The sequence below is a fragment of the Pteropus medius genome, unplaced genomic scaffold (assembly GCF_902729225.1).
Source record: "Pteropus medius unplaced genomic scaffold, Ma_sr-lr_union100, whole genome shotgun sequence".
NCBI lineage: Eukaryota > Metazoa > Chordata > Mammalia > Chiroptera > Pteropodidae > Pteropus > Pteropus medius.
The window spans coordinates 8,271,757-8,292,570 of NW_024350924.1; the positions used below are offsets into that span (position 1 = coordinate 8,271,757).

The 20,814-nt window shown below is 46.1% G+C and overlaps 1 long non-coding RNA gene across 2 annotated transcripts in view; it reads right to left on the minus strand.

Annotated features, from left to right (window-relative positions):
- The window catches only part of LOC120585102 (uncharacterized), a 79,591-nt gene that overhangs the window by 44,095 nt on the left and 14,682 nt on the right, over nt 1-20,814 (minus strand). The gene's annotated exons all lie outside the window — the stretch shown is intronic.

Below are 20,814 nucleotides of genomic sequence, written 5' to 3' on the forward strand. Positions count from 1 at the left end.
TTTATTTAGGCTTTAATTTTGCTCAGCAATGTTTCATAGTTTCCAGTATACAGATCTACACAGCTTTCATCAGATTTATTTCTAAATATTTCATATTTTGATGCTATTATCAATGGCATTTTAATTTCAAGTATATTTTTGCTTAAAGTACAACTGATATTTAAAAATTAACCTATAAACTTGCTAAGCTCAATTATTTGTTCCAGTAGCTTTTTTGTAGATTCCTTAGAAATTGGTACATGAATTATCATGTAATTAGTGATTGTCTGTCTTTCCAATTCTATGCCTTTTAATTTCTTTTTCTTCTCTTATTGCACTGGAGAGGATCTCTGCAACAATGCTGAAGAGAAGAGGTGAGAGTAGACTTTTTTGCTTTTTTCCCAATTTCAAGAGAGAAACACTCAATCTTTTACCATTAAGTATGATGTCTTGCTGTAAGTTTTGGTAGATGTCCCTTATCTCCTTATCAGGATGAGAACATTCCCTTATATTCGAATTTGCAGAGAGTTTTAATTGTAGATAGGCGGTAAAAATTTTCAGATGCATCCTCTGCATCTACTGAGATAAGAACATGAATTTGCTTTAGTCTGTTAAGACGGTGAATTACATGGAATGATTTTCAAATGTTAAATTAATCTTGCAATCCTGGGATAAACCCAACATATTTATATTATTATTTTTATATAATGTTGCTGACTTTTTGTTAAGAGTTTTCCACCTGTTTTCATGAGGAATATTGGTATGCAGTCTTATTAGAATGTATTTTACCGGTTTTATATCAGAGTAATACTGGCCTTATAACATGAATTGGGAAAGAAGCATTCTTCTATTTTCTGGACAATTTTACATAGAATTGGTATTATTATGCTGTAATTGTTTAGTAGAATTCATTAGTAAAGCTATCTACACCTATAGTCTCTCTCTATCCCCGCCCACCCCTGTGTGTGCGCGCGTGTGTGTGTGTGTATGTGTGCGTGCGCACGCGCGCCCACGCGTGTGCGCAGGGTCAGTGCATGGAAAAGCCTTTCTTGGCCTCATAAAAAGGTCAGCCCGGGAGGGTGGCCTGAAGAGTTGACCAAGAGCAAAATAGAAAACAAAACAAAACAAAAAAACCCACTAATAAGATCCAGCAGGAACAAATAGTCTCTGTTCATTTTGGGAAAATAATGTTATGTCATTATGATACATATCTAACTTTTGTGTTTCCAGTTGGACAGGCCAGATATGTGAGCTGTGATTCAAGCCGTGGCACAAGCTCTTCTGCTGGAAGGAGGATTCATCTGGTTTCTTGGACTTACTCTTTCAGGTGTGCTGTGCATTAAGCAACCACATTATCAAGAACTTCAAATTTCAAGTACTAAACATTTAGAGAGGCTGCTTAGTTTCCATGAAACGAGATCAGAATCAAAAGAATTTTTAAGAAGTGCAAATGATGGGTGTTATAGCAATAGCATCTACTGGCATGGCTCTCACGCACCTTTAGGCATGATTCCCCATCCCGAGGCGGGAGGGATCAGTGTTTCAGTAGAGAAGAAGCAAATGAGGAGTTTCTATGGTCTCGGTCCGAGGAAATATATGAGAGAAAAGGAAGAGAAGGGCTGGCCGACTACTGACATGTGGAGAGGCCGCTGAGGGCGGAGTGAGCTATGACGCGTCGTGAGGTAAACTGCTCCGCCCCATCAGGCACCACGACACGCAGCGGGCAGAAGAGCCGAGTCTAGCGTGACACGTGGCCACCATGTCGTCCTCCCCTCTCCTGCAGGGGGGTGCAGAGCTTGGAAGCGTGTGGCCTGCAGGCCCGAAGTGGCCCAGAGCTGTGTTCTCTTTGACCCGCCCAGTGATTTTTTTAAAATTGAGCATGCCAAAAAAATATGCAAAAATTTAGATTTCTAGTTTCTCTTAAAAGACATTTTTTTTTTTTTAACTGAGCTGGTAAACTTGAACTCATATCTTCTAGGCTATTGTAAAGAGTAATCAAATTAACGACTGTGCCATACTTCAGTGAGTGCCAGGTAAATAGTATTATATAAGCACTTACTGTTATTATGATATAGTATTAATTATCTTTTCTTCTAAATTATTTAGATGTATATTAACTTATCAAATCTTCATAAGAACCCCATGAAGTGGGTTCTATTGTTAGCCAGATTTTACGAATGAGGAAACTGAGCCATGGAGAGGTTACGTAACTTGCCTAAACTTGTCACGTGGCTGCTCCGGGATCTGCCATCTCAGCCATCACGCTGTCCTGTCAAGTGGGGCGCATGCTCTCCAGGGTGCCTGGTACTCACCCTTTACACAGCGTATGCATATCCTTCTTCTTCTAGCTCCCTCCGCCCCTTCCCTGAATTCCTTTAAGTTCCCTCTCTGGCCCCAGCATGCATTTGATTTGAGGACTCCTAACCCAGCAGAGCGGGTATGCTGCAGAGCTGCCCGACGGTCCTCCACGGACAGCACCTCCCCCAGCACGGCCTTGGTGAAGACCCAGGCAGGCGGGAGGTCTGTGATAGTGGAGGGTGGTCCCCAGACAAGCAGCATCAGTATCACCAGGGAACTTGTGAGAAATGCAGATCCCTGGGTCCCACTGCAGACCTACTGAGTCAGAATCTCAGGTGTGGCGAGCCCCAGTGATCTGTGGTTTGCTAAGCCCACCTAGAGTTCCAAAGAAGAATAACGTGTGAGAATCAGAGCCTTAGAAGCTCGTGTCCTTTTATGGGAAACAAAATAGCTAAGACTTCAATCAGGAGAGACAGCCGTATCCATATCTGACAGAGTTGGTCCGGAAGAGGATGTAGAAAAATTACAAAAACCCTCCAGCGGAAGGTCTAGGTGGGGACAATATAGCTTTCCAATGAAGCCATCAAGATGAAACCGTAACACATCGTATGTGTAGGTGATTAAATTATACCTTTATTTGGTGTCATATAAATGACATGTTTCCCACAGGATGAACTGACAAACGTGGAGGTCATCTGTTCAAAACAATGATATTAATTTTAAAATAGTTGTTATTTTCTATCAATAGTTAAATAAGAGATTCCATTGTCTACAGAGGCCTGGATAACAGAGAACACATAGTCACACACTCTCTGAGGCAGTGAGCGTATGTCAAGGTCATCCAAAAGTTGTTTTACATGTTTACAATCTGTCAGGACTCTGGCTGTAATTGACAGAAGCCCAACTCAAACTAGCTTAAGCAAAATAGGGGAGATGTTATAAAAGTCATTCTGACCACATTTAGGTCCAGAAGCTGAAAAGGTTTGGCTATAAAATACACCCGTGAAGCAGAGATAATTTTATGAGTCGATTAAGACCTAGTCGAAGACTGTAATTACTAAGTCTGGCTTCCTAATCTTTGAGCCATTCCTAATTAGACCCCTGCTGGCTTGGCCGGATCTTAGGAAGAAATACGCCAGTGACAGAGAAAGCCCACTTGCGTGAGTTTAGCCTTAGAGCAGAAGGTTCAGGAAAGACGGCCTTGCTGGCGGACAGCTGAAATCAGGAAGGGGAACTTGATGCAAGTTGGAGGCGTAGGTGGATTATGCTCTGACTCAACCCCACTTCCCTATGCCCCCCAGGACATTGGGGGATTCTGCAGCTGATCCACTGTGTGGAAGGAGCCATTAGCACAGCATCTACTTAAAGAATGCCCAGACCTTGAGAACATTCTGCTCTTCTGCCCTGGCACTGTGGGAGAGAGGACGAGGGGACGAGGCGGGTAAGGGGGACGAAGAGTGTGCCACTTCCTTCTCATGGATTAATACCACCCAATAAATAAATACGTAAATCACCTTCCTTTTGAGAGTGTGTGTCCTAAAGAATGGCTAGCTCCTTTGATGCTTGTGAGCAGGCCAAGGGGCATTTGGCTCAGCCGGTCCCATTGTTCCTCTGCCACCTCACATTACGGAGTGTGGGCTTGTGCTGAGGCCTGTGGCAAACCCTGAATGAGTTTAAGAAGAGGAACGACATAGTCAGACATGAGTTTTAGAAAGATCAACTGTGGTTGTTGTGTGGAGACTAGAATTACTGTGTCCACGGCAATAGTTGATGGAGGCCTGAAAATAGTCTTATATTATTTTTAATAGATTCAGCTCACCCTTATATCAAATTGACAAATCAAGACCTACAATTTGTTATAGGGTAAACTTGCATGAAACTTGTTTGAAATGTCAGACCACCTAATGATCCACAGATTATCCATCTTTTAAAGAGTATAGTAGACTATGCTTTTGTCTGATAGAGTTGAATTCAAACCTGTATAATTAATTAAGCTAATTGGCAAGAATCGATTAATACAAATTCTGAGTAGCGCTAGTGGCAAAATATGTTCTGATTATTGAACATTTAAAGAAAGTAATCTATATAAATAAATGTTATATTTATTAATCTATATAAATAAATCTATAGAAATAAATCTATATATATAAATCTATATAAATAAAGGTTAAGGCAATGACCCTAGAACTTTGGAGCTGAGAAAAACAGGACTTCCGGGCATAGACTTGTATATGTATTTCCAGAACCCCTTTCGGCCAGAACCATGCCTTGGACCATTACCCTAAATATATTCTCACTACTGGTCGGTCACACAACCAGACCTGTGACCTCTTGCAAGTATTTATCACAGAAGGGAGCACTCCCACTTGCCCTCCTTTACCATTAGCTCATCCCGGTAGAGTCTTTGATTTATTTTTCCTTTGGCTTCCTAAAGTTCTTGTCAAATCAGGAAGGGAGAGATTAAGACACTTGCCCAAGAATGAAGCGGACAAGGCTGGACTCAATTTATCAACAGATCCTTTTTAAGAGGGGAAAAATGAGAATGCCTCTCTTCTAAGGAGAGAGCGTGAGAATCAAATGATTAAGCCACAGGGAAGACCAGGGTGGACACTTATTGGAAAACTTTACAGAGATGGTATATGTGTAGGAGACTTTTAAATCTTTAGGAAGGAGGCTGCTTTGCCAGTGACACCCCAGCCAGCTGCGGCGGTGGGCAGAGCAGCCTCACCACAATCCTGTAAGTCAGGCCTCTCTTAGGTTGAAGTCTTGGCCCCGATTAAATCAGTTCTGAGCTTTTCGAAGGTTTCTAAACCAAGTCCTTCAGAGACTTGCAGTAAATTCTCATGCTTCCTGCTCTCGCCTCTCGCTGATGGCAGCTTGAGGCGTTTCCAGAGCTTCCGGTGGAGCTGAGTCCTCCAGAGGAGACGTATATACAATCCTTCCTTTTGTCTCCCTTTATTTGTAAAAAGTTCTTGCTTCCTCCAGGACATCTGTGTCTTCTCCCACTGGTGAGGAAACTCTCGTCCTCCGCCCACACAGAGGGCTGCAAGGCGTCGGTTCACGGCAGGACGATCGGTTTAGTCATGCAGTTCAAAATGACTAGGTACTCAAATGAAACTTCGACCAGGGAAATATGAAGTGTGCTGTCACGTTTGACATTGCGTGAGCTTCCGTTGTCATAGAATTTAGGATTTAGATTCTCATAGAATGGCATAAGCCACAAAGAAGTGGAGAACTAAAAGGCAAAGAGCCGACTTGGCCTGTTTGAGGTGATCATGTGACTCGAAGAGAAGTCATCAATCCAGCAAGGAGCGGCCAGCAGGGCTCGGTCGGGATGAGCTCACCCACGGTCTTACCTAGCGGAGTGCATGCGAACGCTGTTCACGCAGATGCCACGCTGAAAATATACTTATTTCTGAACCTAGAGCCCTCAATAGACCATCCACATAGCGAGCCTATGATTTCCTATCCTGGAGTACGAAGTGGCTTCTTTTCAAATGTTTACGAGCAACATAAATTTTCAGTTTGCTTTCCCAAGGGAATCGTAACGACTTTTGATGGGAGGGCTTCATCCAGAGAAATAAAAGTATCCCAAGTCATTATTAATTAAAAGGAAATGTACTAAGATATATATCACTTTGGCAAGGAAGAAATAGCATTCCAACTCTGAAATATAACAGAGCCTGCCAACTCTCGATGGAAAGGGAATTAATTTAACCCAGAAAGGCCTAATCAGAAAAGAGTCTACCAGTTCTGAGCTATTGTCAGACCTCAAAGAAATTGGTATGGAAGAGAGAGAGAGTTAAGGTGAGAATCTCTTACAGGGGATTCCTCAGGCCAGCACTACCATGCTGAAGGCTGTGAGACTCATCCCAACAGGAGAATTAAAGATTACTGAGGGTCGACACATCCATTAAGACTTAGCCAATGAGCATAGAAAGTAGGCAGTAAGAGATAAACACAATATTTTAGCCAATTCTTATCAAGGGTCTGTTGGATGATACGTACTATGTTTTGTTGACAAAAGTCAAGCTAGACTAAGGATTGGGGCAAATATGTGATAACTCAAACCTTTTCCAGAAGGTGAGAGCAACTCAAGTATCACCAATGGATGGATAGATAAACAAAAAGTGGTATATATATACACATATACACATACACATACACGATGGAGTATTATTCAGCTTTAAAAAGGAAGGAAATTCTGACACATGCTCTCTATATAATACAGATGAACTGAAATAAGCCAGTCACAAAAAGACAAATGCTGTATGATCCAGTTATACGAGGTGTCTAGAGTAGTCGAATTCATAGAAACAGAAAGTAGAATGATTGCTGACAGGGGTTGTGGGCAGAAGGAAGCGGAGTCTCATAGACTGAACGTCTGTGTCCTTCCAACATTCGTATGTTCGAATCCTAACCCCTAACGTGATGGTGTGAGGAGGTGAGACCTTTGGGAAGTGATCACATAATGAAGGTGGAGCCCGATGGATGGGATTAGTGCTGTTATATAAGAGACGGCTCCCCCGTCCACCACTCAAGGACACAGGGACAAGACGGCCATCTACAAACCAGGAAGTGGGCTCATTTCCTAGCCTCCAGAACTGTAAGAAATAAATGTCTGATGTTGGATCTACCCCACCCAGTCTCTGGGATTTTTGTCATAGCAGCCTGAATGGACTGAGACATGGGAGTTATTGTTTGATGGGTTTAGAGTTTCAGATTTGCAAGATGAAAACAGTTCTGGAGATTGGTTGCATAACAATGCGAATATATATAATGCTACTGAACTGTATATTTGAAAATGGTTAAAATTTTAGGTTATGTATATTTTACCACAATTTTTGTAAATATATCAAACTGCATATAATATATAGGGGCTGTTTATTGTATATTAGTCATACCTCAATAAAACTGTCTTTAAAAGACCAAAAAAAACCCCAAAAACCAAAAGCCAAAAAACCTGTAACTCCTTATGGGGCAGCAATAATGAGCCCACATTGTCTTCATGGTCAGAGAAGGCAGCAGAAGAGATCCACATGGGCCTTCTATACTAGATGGATGAGTGGACTGATGATGTTAACTCTGTGGAGTATTTAGCATTAATATTCTGTTACATACACTGTAACATCTTTATGTTCTTGAATCTACTTCTAATCATTTCATAAATTCAAGTGCTCATTTTCTCTTATTTATATTTTTTCAATAACTTCCTAAATCGGTTCCCCACCTAAGTAGGCACATTGATGGATTTGGTGAATGGTGACTTCGAAAGCACGATTTCAGTAGAAGAGATAGAATGGAGATGATAAGACAGAGTAATCATCACTAGACTCGACTGAGCTATAATCTTACTTGTCTCTTTTGACTTAACCTTCACAAGAAACCATATAACATGATACACATTTTACAGATTAGGGGTCTAGCGTTCAGAGTAGTTGAGCAACGCATCCAAGGTCCCCAGCTACACTGCCAGACAGAGTCCTGAAGGAAGAGAGAATTTCATTCAGATCTTCAAATGAAAGAGATTTTACTGAATTGGCCATTTCCAGAGATGCAGACAGGGTTAAGGAAACCGAGAAGGAACGTGAAGTCACCCAGAGTCTAATAAGTGTGAGAAGCCCTTTCTGTCTCTACATGTCACCGGGTAAAGGAGAAAACAGAGCGGGAGGAAGTTGGATGGTCACAGGATTAGGGCCACATGACAATTTCTTCCCTTCGGTTTGTGCACCGAAGGGAAGAAAGTATTAGAAAGACAGGTCGAAGAAGGGATAACTAAGAGCAGAGGAAGGAGAAAACAGGGAAGGCTGAGATCGAGAACGCAATGGACTTAGCCCTGGAAAGAAGAAAGGACGCATTTTCCTATGAGACGGGAGAGCAGTCTGGGATTCGAACGAGGGACACTGCGTTGTTTGAATGTAAAGGGGATGGTGAGACAATCATCCGGGAGGAAGGAGCCTGGAGTGTTAATGAAACCAGAGAAAAGCTGACACAATGGCTGTTGTGGTCATTGGAGAGGAACTCAGTTGGGGACGGAGAAGTAATTAGGGAAATGGTGCTGCGGGCCACACGAATGCCTGATAACCCAAATCGACAACACATTCAGTCAGCGTTATTACAGAGCACACATAACAGATGAACTTTTGTTGATTTCATCCTTTCCTTTAGAAAATGTTCTAAATTACAAGGTTGGAATGGTTAAGAAGCCATTTAAGAGATTTTTGCTTCTGGAATTATGACTACTAGTCTCCTGCATTAGTCAGGATCTTGCATTAGTTTCTGCCTCTCAAAACTAGAGAATCAACCTTCATCTCAACATTCACAGAAACCGATCATAATCACGCAAAGCAAGATACACTGAATTTAAAAATTGGTCCATAAAGACTATCGGACTAAAGTTATGATGAGAGTGTAATTAGGGAGGAGATTTAAAAAGATTAAAAATCCCCACATATTTGAAAATTTAAAAACATCCTTTTAAATAAATCATGGGTCACAGAACAAATCTTATTGGATATTAATTTAATTAGATCTGAATAACGGTGAAAATAATACATATCGAAACTTGTGGTGTGCAGTTAAAGCAGAACGTGGAGATTAATCTATAGCTTTAAATGTTTATTTTGGAAAAGAAGAAGCCCGAAAAGTAATGGGCTTAAGAAATTAGAAAAAGGACAAGAAAATAAACACAAAGGAAGGAAAGAGATAATGAAAATAAGAGTAGAAACCAATGAAATAGAAAAAAAGGAACATTAGGGAGCACCAAGAAAGCCAGAAGTTAAGGTTTTGAGAAGGCCAAGAGAATCGCTAAACCTCTGTCAATACTGATAAGGAAGAAAAAATAAATGCACAGTCAAACTGTACATTTTGTACGAACTGTACAAACTGGACAAACCGCAGTGATTAAAAAGAAATGATACTATGGACAACTTTATGCCGACAAATTTGAAATGCAGACAAGAGAGACAATTCTACAACTTAAAACTGACTAGAAGAAATAGAAAGCCTTAATAGTCCAATCCGTAGAACATAAATTGAAGCAATATTTGAAATTCTTTCAATAAAGGAAACGGCACAAACTACAGTCATTCAAGTGAATTCTACCAAAATTTCAAGGGACAGATCATTCTAATCATATAGAAGCTCTTCTACAAAAAGAAAAAGAAATAGGAACATTCCCCGATAAATCCTAAAAGGCTAGAATAATCTCAATACCAAAACCAGACAAGAATAGTAAAAAATATAAATACATAAAACAACAGGACAAAACCAGTCATGAATTCATACACGAAAATCTTAATAATATTAGCAAACTAAATCCATCAGTATTTTAAAAAGAGAATACAAGGGGATTGACTTCGGAGGGCCTGAGGGCATTGTTAGGGTGATAGAGATAATCTGCATGTTGACTGCAGTAGCGGTTATAAGACTACATGTATTTGTTAAAATTCATTGAACAGTATTGTATGTAAATTATACCTTAATAAGCCTTTTAAAAAAATTTATAGAATCCACACTTATTTCACGATAAAAACTCTTAGTAAATTACTAGATAAAAGGCAACATTCTTACTCTAATAAAGACTATCCACCAAAAATTGACATTAAGCATCATTCTTAATAAGAAATATTTGAAGCATTATTTTTAAAATTAGGAACGAGACAAACAAGTACCCCATTAAGACTTCCATTCAACACTGTACTGGAAATTCTAGCCAGAATGGTAAGACAACAAAGGCAACTAGAGATATAAGAATAGGGAGAAAAAAGAAAACAAAATTGATATTTCCAGATAATATGTTTGTCTAACTGAAAACCTCAAACGATAGAGTTAGAAATAATAATAGAATTTAGCAAGGCTGAAAGAGGAAAAGATAAATTTCTATTTTTATGCCAGCAAGAAACAAAACAATTTTTAAAAGCCAAGCATTTGTAATAGCAATAAAAAAACAAAGTACTTAGAAATAAATCTAATAAAAAATGTGCAAGACTTGTCTGTAGAATTAAAATTTTTTTTATTAAAAAAAGGAGACAAATAAATGGAATGATTTTCTTTGTCCATGAATAAAAAGATTCGATATCAATATGTCAAACACCTCTAAACCGATTGATCGATTCCATGCAGTTGCCATCACACTACCAACTGGTTTGGACCTCAACAAGCTTATTCTAAAACGTATATATAAGAGCAAAGGGTTGAGAAAGAAGAATACGTTGGCATCTTTGCCCTACCGGTTACCAAGACTTATAGAAATAGTCAAATACATAAATTGATTAGTAGATAAAAATAGAAATAAGCTTACACACGTATGGAACGTCGATACATGGTGTAGGCAGCATCGACTATTCAATAAACAGTGCTGGGAAAGTTGATTATTCACATAGGAAAAAGTTAAATTTGATGCCTAATCCATTCCATACGTAAAGTCCATTCTAGATGTATAATGCAATAAAACATAAAAGGCAAAACTTTACAAAGGAAAAAACAAACTATGGAGAATATCTTTCTGAACTTGGGGCAAGAAAGAATGTCTTAAGCAAGACAAAATGTACTGACCACAAAAGAAATAATTACATTAAAATTAGATTTTTCTCTTGATCAAAAAAAAATAAATAAATAAAAATAAAAGAAAGTAAAAACACAAACCACACACTGCGGGAATGAAGAACGATACAACTGCTTTGAAAAGTAATTTGACTTTTCTTATCAGCTGAACATTTGTTTATCCTGTGGCCTAGCCATTCCAGTCTTGCTTTTGTGACCGAGACAAGCATAACAACATTCACAGGGACACTGTCTGTAGGAGCAAAAACCTGACAACCATCCAAGTGTCCTGTTCTGTTATCCTTTGCTGTGAAACAACCTCGAAGGTGAGTGACTTAAAATAACAACATGAGCCTGCAATTTTCGCAGGGCTTAGAGGATACAGCTAGTCTCTCCCCACCGAGAGTCAGCGTGGGCAGCTGGAAGACGAGGGGCTGGACTCATGTGAGGGTGCCCTCACTCCTGGGGAGCGGGGTGCAGCTGAGGCTGGCTGTTTGCTGAGACCTCAATTAGCGCTGCTCTATTGTACCTATGAGGGACTTCTCCGGTGACTGACAGGGTGGCTTCCTCATAACATAGTGGCTCAGTTCCGCATGTGACGTGGTAGAGGGAGGAACGGGGGGAAGGAGATGAAGAGGGGCGGGAGAGAGGGGGAGGGAGAAAATTATGGAGTAAACAACTTTCGACCTGTCTTCAGAAGCCATACAACAATGCTTTTGTCGCATTCACCAAAAACATTCATGGAAGGCAAGTGACTCAAGTCAGCCGCTCTGCGAGGGAAGGTCAATTATCTTGTGATAAGAGGAGCGTCAAAAAAATTTGCAGACATCTTTTGAAGACCACCACTTGTCCCTTAGCAGGAGAATAGATAAATAAAATATCCTAACAGTTGCATATTACATATAACAGTGAATATGAATGAACTGTGGCTACCTGTCATATGGACAAATTCTTTAAATATAATTTGAGTGTAAGAAAAGCAGTCTCAGAAGATTATATTAATATCTTCAGAAAGATCAAGGTCAAATAAAAATAAATAACATATTGTTTAAGCATATATTTATATCAATGAAAAAACTATTACTTTTAAAAGAGAACAATATAAAATTTAGAATAGTCCTTCATCTAAGTGAGGAGAAGGAGGAGGTGGAAAGATGAAATGGGAAAAACAAATAGAAACTTTTAAGTTATTAGTAAAGTTCTAGATTTTATTCTGGTTTGTGGTTTTGTAGGTGCTTATTGTATTATGTATACATAATAACATATTATGTTATTGTATATGTATATTATATATATTATATATAGTTTATCTATAAATGTTTATAGTTTACGTATTTGTGATAAATACTCTCGAATGTACCAAGTATTATATTAAAAACAATAGAGGGAAACATTTTAAAAATGAAAGAAATGAAAGGCTGAGATGGGCTACGAATTAAAGAGAAACTATCGAGCCACCTTAAATGAGCTAAATTCCCAGATCAGATGAATTCCATCCTAGAATGTTAAAAGAATTTGCAGGTTGGTTGTTAAAAAATCTTTAGGATAGGCTGTATGGGAGACACATGCATTGAAGGCAGTTAAATAAATGGCCTGATTTTTTAGAAGCTGGGAAAGGTAGATTTTTAAAAAAATAATGACAATCAACTTAATGTCGATTCTTGTCCAATTGCTAACAGATGATACGCTGCCATTTAGGAAAGGCTCTTATGCCTGTTAGGGGCTTCACGAGTTATCGACATATGCGATTTCCTTTTGCTGTTGGACAACTGGACTGTACCACGATTGGGGAAGGCGTGAAAATAGTGTAACGTGGTCTTATGGCTTTTGGTGAAATAATTCATTTGTTCCTGCAGACAAGATAGAGAACTTTGGATGAAAAATAGTAGACTTGTGTGGATTTGCTGCTGATTGAAAAATCCAAAGAATATTCGTTAGTATCGGCCTGAATGGAGGTAGAAATGAGCTCTGCCGCTGGCTCCCTGGTTTTTATGCAGACCTGAGCTGTGGAAAGAGAGCTAAGACGCTGGGTGCCAGAACCAAGACCGAGAAAGACTTGAACAAGACAGAATGAGCATAAATTAAAAACAAAGCCCTCGGTCGAGGCTGAAAATGTCCTTGGAAAACATGCTTTTGAGCAAGAGCCGAAATTAGCAGCGGTTTATCTGGTCAAGAGATGAGAGGAAGAAATGGATATTTACTCCAAGTTCAACACGAGGAAACGGCCTGCTGGGGCTGCTTAACGGAGCTGTAAGACTCACCATGTCATAAATGGGGAGCACGCGTCTGGGGTTCGGGCCAGTTCGGGCATCGTGCTTTAAGGGGGGATGTCAACTAACTAGAGAGAATCCTGCAAAGGGCAGGTTGATTGCCTATGAGTCACATCAGAAAGGGTTGAAGACATTTTAGGATTTTTTTTTTTTGCTTAGAGAGGAAAATCCTTGGGGTGAGATGGCTACTTTTAAATATTTATCTTACTCTCACAGGGGAAAAGGGATTAGACTTATTTAGGCTCCAGAGGACGTAACTCGTAACTCGGTTTGGTAAAAGAAATTTTCCGGAAGGCGGATTTTCTTTCCGCAAAACAAAAGAGAACTTTCTCCCACAACTATCGGAAGGCTGAATCGCCGCCTCTCGCAGAAGCGAGTTCCTGTCCCTGGAAGTGATCCAGCAGCTCTGGGTGTTGGGGAGGAAGTTCGTCAGCAGGCGGAAGCTTTTCCTGAGTGTCCACGGGGCTTTACCAGCTGGTAAGGGCCAGGGACTCCTTACCTACCCCTCACCCAAAACTCTCAACTATGCTGCTGACGTGTTACTAGAGCAACACCGTTTGGCTCTCAGCCGACGCCAGGAATCCATCTGAACAAGTTGCTTCTGGGAGCAGTGAGCTTTAAGCAATTAGCATGTAACCCTGACCTAATTTATCAAAGGTTGGCAATAGCGTGGACTCAAAAATTTGGAGGGAAAGAGAAAGAAATAAAAAAATGTACTGTTATTAACCATACATGATCATAATAATTGTAGAGGAATTTTTACGACAGGAAAAGAAGTCACCCTTGCCTTATTGTCTTAAAACTGATCTAACTTTGACGTTTCCGGCATTTGTCCCTCCGAACGCTGGGCCTCTCTCTTTTTTTAACATCGTGGTAGTCAGAAATCTTTTGATGGGAGAAGGTTGGGGGAATAGATACAGAATTAGCAGCCTGGCTCTGAGCAGAGTTGCTCTAAGATTCCAGAAGGGAGGGGATGGGGAAGCCGACGGGAAAGGGAGCTGGCTGGGTAAGAGACGGTGCTGCATAAAAACCAAGGCCCTGTGGTGGGTGGTGAGTCCCCTCGGCGGGTCCTGCCTTAAGTAGGTGAAAGGCTGCTCGTCCCAGGTGAAAACCGCAGGCCCCGCCCACTCCCGCTGCCCCAACGCCCTTGTCCCCTCTCTGCAGCTCCGCCCTGGGTGTCTTCCTGCAGGAAACAGAACCAAGGGTGCCCCCTTTCACCGTGACGATGTGGCGAGGCACACTCCCAGCTCCAGACGTTGCTGACATCAACTGAACGAACCTCAGGGGAACCGTAAAGCTCAGCGCAAACCTCGGCGCAACTGTTTTAGATGTTTTCTCTCTCTGAGAGCCGGGACAGGGGTCCCAGCCGCCTTTATGCCTCTCTCAAGCTGAACTATGTGGGGACAAGGAAAAGTCCCACTTGCAACCAGTAGTTAATCACGAGTGTGTGACAATAGTGTAGGTCCCAGGAGGCCTACTGACCATAAGCGAGGCTTCCGTATGTGGTGCCGGGTGGGGTGGGGGCCTGGTTCATTCTGACTCAGTATGTGGGGTGGTGCCATGGAGCTTCCCAAGAGGTGACACAGAGGCCCTCCGAGACCGGTTTCCTCACCCGAAGACAATGAAAGTCATCAGAGTGATTCAGGAGGCTCTCCCTCAACCAACGGAAGGGCCAGCCCGTGCCGGGGCTAGGTGGCCCTGCAGTCAGTGTCAGGGGCGTCAGTGGGAGGATGGACGGTGCCACCAGCTAGGACACCAGGCGTCTGCTCGCCCCCAGGGTCTGGTCTGGAGATCTGGAGTCTTGGGCACTATAGGTACGCCTGCAGGCCCCGGGAGGGAAGGAAGAGAGAGATATGCTTTGGTCAAGCCTCTACCTCTCCGAGGCCCTGGGTCGCTGTATCTATTGGTCCTCCTGCCCATGACTCCATGCCTGTCCCAGAGCACCTTGCCGGCTCCTGCTCGTCCTTTGAAATGCATCTGGATGCTATCCCTCTGGGAAGTCTTCCCACACCATCACTTCCAAGGCCAAGTTCCCTGTGCTCTATGACTGTCATGTGTTTTCGTCCCTCCCCCACTTAGGCCGCAGCCTCCTCTGGAGTCAGGACTGTGTCCTGTCTACACGGGAGGAGCTCGGTGCTGTTCACGGAACAAACAAGCAAAGCGGTGGCCTGCTGGCAGTCTGAGGGGCAGCGGCTGTAGTAGCAGAATAGTTCTAGAGACAGCGCGTTGCCAGAAGGGGCAGGGAGGCTTCTCCCAGGGACCCCAAGACGAACAGTTCCCACCAAGGTCAAAAATGGGAGAGAGAGTGACGCCCCAGGGACGGCGTGGTGACCTCTGCGGTCAGGACTGAGTGCGCAGAGCACCGGAGCAGTTCAGGGGCAACTCCCGAGCGGAGATGGCGAAGGCCCGTTTTAAGTGATGGGGGCCTCAACACGGCATTGGGAGAGGCCCCCCGAGACGTCTGAAATCTCTGTGCCTCAGGTGCTCCCAGAGCCAGACCAGGAGCCCCAGCTGCCCCGTGTTCTGTCGACAGACACAGGGCGGCACCCAACGACCGTGGGGGCAGTCGTCACGGCGGGGGCCCGCCTGTGACCAGGACACGGTGGCCAGCCGCCTGCCATCACACTGTCGTTGCTCCCCGCGCCACCACGGGGCTCTCCCCGAGCGGAGCGGCGAGGAAACCGAAGGGCTTTGTCGCGGGGAGCTGTCGCCGTGCTCCGACCTGGGCCCGTGGATCCGGAAGCCCGAGGCCGTGGGCGGGCACGTGGCCCCAGGGACAAGACCTGGGACCGCACGTGGCGGAGACGACGCTGGGCGGCCTGCACATCGGGGCTGCTGTCGGCCGCCGCCTCACGCCGAGGGCTGACGGCCACCCGAGGACTGCCAGGCGCGGGCTCGTCCACGTCCGCACGCCCCACGGCGCGGCAGCAGACAGGGGACGAGTCATGACCTCTTCCTCCTCACGCGCGCCACGCACGATGGGGCCCCTTTGGGATGTCTTCTCGCCTTCCGAGGCGGCCCTTCGGGGCCTTATGTCATCGTCACCCTTATGCTGGGTGGTGGGACGGGGCGCGGTGGGCCAGCAGGCAGAGGATTCGCCGGCAGCTGAGGACGTGGGCTCCCCATCTCCACCGCCCGCCTGCAGGAGCCGATGCTCCAGCCCAGCCCCCCGTTCAGCCGGTCGGTGGTGTCAGGGCTGCTGTCATGGTCATAAACGCATTCGTTCCTGCACACACTCACTTGGTCACCTCTCGAGACCCTACTTTGTGAGCAGCACCGAGCTCGGTGCCACAGGCCATGGAGAAATGAAGAGGCCACCTTGCCGGCCCCGAAGCAGGAGAACACGCCCAGGGAGCCACAAGCAGCAGCCCGTGACCAAGTCCATGTCAAAGTCTGGATGTTTCTGGACCAACAGTGCTAGTTCTCAGGATTAGAGGGTGCCCTGGCCTGGGGCTTTGGCGGGCCCCCCGAGGCTCTGGGCCTGCGGTCGGTCGAGGAAGAAGAAGCCTCTGGCAGTGGCTGCCCTGTCTCCCAGCGGGATGGGGCTGCTATTGGCATCGCGTTAAGCACGGCAGGGAGACGCCGGATTCGGCCGGCTTCTCCGGAGCCGGAGGGAGGGAGGGGGCTCTGGCCGACTCCTCTCCCCTGCGGTCGGCTGGCACAGTCCCTGAGAACAGCACAAAGCACAAAGCCTTCCCTGGACACAGACACTCAGGCCGAATTTCAGGGGTCCGGCCTGGCTCTCTCCCCTTTCTGCTTCTTTAGCCCTCAGCTCACTGGCCCTGAAGCCAACAGTGCAGGCGAACGGTGGGCGGACCTGCCCGGACCCGCTCTGTCTACCAACCTCCGCGGTGTCACCGGAGGAGGCGGGCGTTCGAGGATAAAGCCGCTGTGTGGCAGCTGCTCCCCTGCCAACGGCAGAGCCCCCGGCACAGGTGCCAGGTGTTCAGGCCCCTGCCGCCTCCTTCTTCTCTCTCCCGAAAGGCAATCCCGAGGTCTCCATCCCCAGCCCAGCGGGGAGGCAGAACGAGTCTGAAATCCACCTGAGGCCTGGCCCTGGACCATCTCTGGGCCAGGTCGCCCAAGGGTTTGGATCAAAGGTCACAACTACACAGGGAAAACTCCTAACATTTTTTCCATACAAAAAGGTGGGGGATGGAGGGGTGAGGTGAGCAGGTGGGTACAGTGGCTCCCCTAGTCTGCCGCAGCAACCAGAGAGCACGGAGCACCCAGCTAGAGGCCGGTGCGGCAGGACGCAGACGCCCACCCCCGCCGGGAGCCGCCGAGGCTCCCTGATCCGGCGTGTGTCACCAAGGCTTCTCGGACTCTTTTTGATCCTTCCCAGTTCTAGACAAAATTCTTATGTGTCCTGGGACAAAATGTTGCTTCTCCAATGGCCAGTCCTTTCTGCGTGATGTATTTTTTTTTTTTCCTTGCTGCTGGAAGAAAGACCTGGCCGGCATCTCCATGCTGAAGCACCGCGCCCCAGGGGCTGGTCCTTGGCCTTCCGACTTGGGAACTTAACTCCTCACAGATAGGCAGGTGACAGAGAAGTGATTCCCCAAGCAAGAGCCTGGATGACAATGAAGGGTGTCTCATCCAGGAGGCGTATGGAGAAGGGTGGCCGGTGCCCAGCGCTTGAGGGTAACCTCCCTGGAGTGATAAAACAGGGAGCAGATGGTCCCGACGTGGACAAAATAGAGCAAAGTTCAAGAGCGTGTTGCGCCCGAGGGAGAGGGCCTGGTTCCAGAAAGCCCGATGCACTGCCCTTCCGCCCTCGGCGGCCACTTCGGGTAAACAGAGCTGGGTCTCGGAACCCGGCGGCCCGGCTCCGACACGGTGCCCGAGGACACCAAGCACGTCCGTGTAAACGTACACAGGCCACTTCCGTCTGTGACGCCAGCATCGCTGCAGACGCGACGTGGCACGCCGGAGCCGACGAGCTCGTGCTTCCCGACTTTGGTCCATCCCGCATCCGCGCACCACAGCGATGTCCGTGCGGCACCCTGGGGTGAGCTGAGAGAGGGACTCCAGTCATCCCGAGTCCTGTTCTGCCACCCCAGCGTTCGGAGGGAGTCAAAGCCCCCCCGCCCCACAGCTGTGACACTGGTCGCAGTCTGCCAGCGGGCCCTGGCACTCCTGCTGGAAAGCTCCGGCACAAGGCCAGGGTTCGGGAGTATCTAGTACAGACGGTAAGTATTTAGCCTCACCAGCAACATCCCTTCTTTCAGGCTCTGAGTCTTTTAATGCTGAGTCTTGGGTGTTTGGGTTTGACGCTCAGCAGGTGAATTTTTCTGACCCTGCAACCTCCCGCCCCCACCCAAATCCTAAATTCCTCTGTAAAGAATACTTTTCCATTGTCTTCAAATGCCATCCTTAGGGCTGCTGCGCCCAGCTCCCAGTGCCTCACAGCTGTGACCTTTACCAGGCAGTGCCCTTGGCAGAGAACTGCATGACCCTAGAACAAGGTCCCTCCGGGGGTGGCTCACAGCCAACGACCGGCTGCTGTAGTCTCGGCTTCTTCCTTCGCCCATCCTCACAGGTGCATTTGTGGAAGCACACCCACGGAGATTTTGCACGCACTTCTCTGTCACCGAATCTGCTTCCGGGGAACCGAATCTAAGGTCTCTTCGGCATTTTACGCGCTTAGTGTCATTTACCTTTTACTACATAAAACGACCAGGTTTATACAGACACGCAGAGTAAACTGTTAACAGTTCCTGGATAACGTGAGGTCTGGTGAGCAGCTAGAACTTCTGGGGAAGGACGATAGTTCAAAAGAAAGACCTGAGTTTCCCTGGCGGGCAGGACGGAGAAGCCAGAGAGACCAAGAAGTTATCTGTCCCCTACATCTTCTAGGACGAGTCACCTTTCTCCCTCTGGGCCTCGTTTCCGTCACCCATCATATGTCAGGTGACCACCTGGCTGCTCTGCTCAGACTTTCCGTGGCTCTACATCTCTGTTTCTCTAAGGCCGTGTTCCTCAAATGTGAGCGTGCATCAGAGACCCTTAAAGGCCTGTCACGGCACAGGAGGCGGCCCTGCTCCCCGGCTTCTATTCAGTCAGCAGAGCCGGGGCCTGGGAATATGCATCTCTCACACATCCTAGGTGATGCGGACGCTCACGCAGCAGGTCCGGGGTCCACGCTTTGAGAACTAAGCTCTCACGGCACATAGGGCTGTTTGTTCTCTCCGATGGGAGAAGAACCTTTTCACAAATGATCACGTAGGGACATGACTGGCTGGGTGACTTTAAAGAGTTAATTCAGCTTCTTTATTTCCTTAGTGAGAAGCTCGCTATTAAGAGCGTTCCCAGCCCATTTGAGGCCTAACTTTCTAAAGCGAAATCTTATGTGAAAGAGAGGTCGCTTTTTTCCAGAGAAGACTACAAAGATCATAAACCAAACAGATTTGGATTTGTGGCAAGCTCCTCGAAGCAGGAGGGAGCGGGGAAGAATGATCCTGGAGAGGGTCCTTCTGGAAGACCCTTACCACCCGCACAAGACCCCAGACGCCAACAGCGTCATGCGCTGGGACTCTGGCCCCCTGGGGTCCTGGGGAAAGTGCTGGCTGGCCCGGGGCCTCGCCACCCAGTCTGTTTTTACTGGACGTCTGGGAGGTCTGAAAGCCCAGAGACGTCAGGGCACTTCCTTCTCAAGAGCAGTGTCTGGGATGCTGGGCCCAGGCCTGCCAGTTCCCATGCACGCCTCCAGACCGTGACGTGGCCTGCTGGCTTTGCCTGTCCTCGCCGAGCATTTGGTCGCACAGTGCCCACGACGGTCCCTGGAAGCACTTGGGCACGGCATGGGATCAGGAGAACCTCCAAATAAATCTGTCCTTCCTCCTCAAAGGCAGTTCGCCCATCTGTAAAGCATCAGAGGACCTCGGGACTCTGGGGGACCGTCTCAGACCGTCAGTCCAGCTCCTTCTCGTTAGTAAGCAGAAGCTCCTGTCCCCCAGGACGATGATAACATTTCACAGCTGCCCCCTGGAACCTGTGAGAAAGCCCCACTGACGCTTCCTCACGAACGTGTCCCGTCGCTCTGCCCGCCCGCCCCTCTTTTCTGCAAGCAGCCTAGTCCCTGTCATCTCCTGCGCATCGGCCTCCAAACAAGTTTCTTCTTTTGTGCCCACTCCCTCACCAGCCATTCTCCGCAGAAATGGCCTTTGAAAGATACCGGTGGTGACTGCACAGCGCCGCGAGCGCACTAAATGCCACTGAAATGTTCGCTTTTGAATTTTGCATTATGTAGATTTCACCTCAGTTAAAAATGTATCTGTGTGTATAAAAGTCAGAGTATGTCATGTGCTAGCACAAAAATCCTTCAATGGTATCCCACTGCACTCAGAATAAGATTCAAATTCCTCACCCTGAGAACACTAGGCCTACCTGATGGGCCTTGCGACCTTACCTGCCTCACCTCCTACCACGCCTTAGCTCACCTGCTCTGTTCCCAGGCACGTCAGTGTCCCCTGGGTCCAAGCACACTGAGCTCACTCTTAAGCACCTCCGTCTATAATACGCTTCACCCAGATCCGTCCAGTCCAAAGGAGCCCAACCCAGTTGCTATCAGCACCATTTCATACCTTATTCATATCATCGATATTGCCTTGTTTGCCTATTTATTGTCTGATATCCACCCCACAAGAATATGTGTTCCTTGAGAGAACTTGTCTTATCTCCCCAGGGCCTAAAACAGAGCCTGATTCGTAGTAGGTGTAGT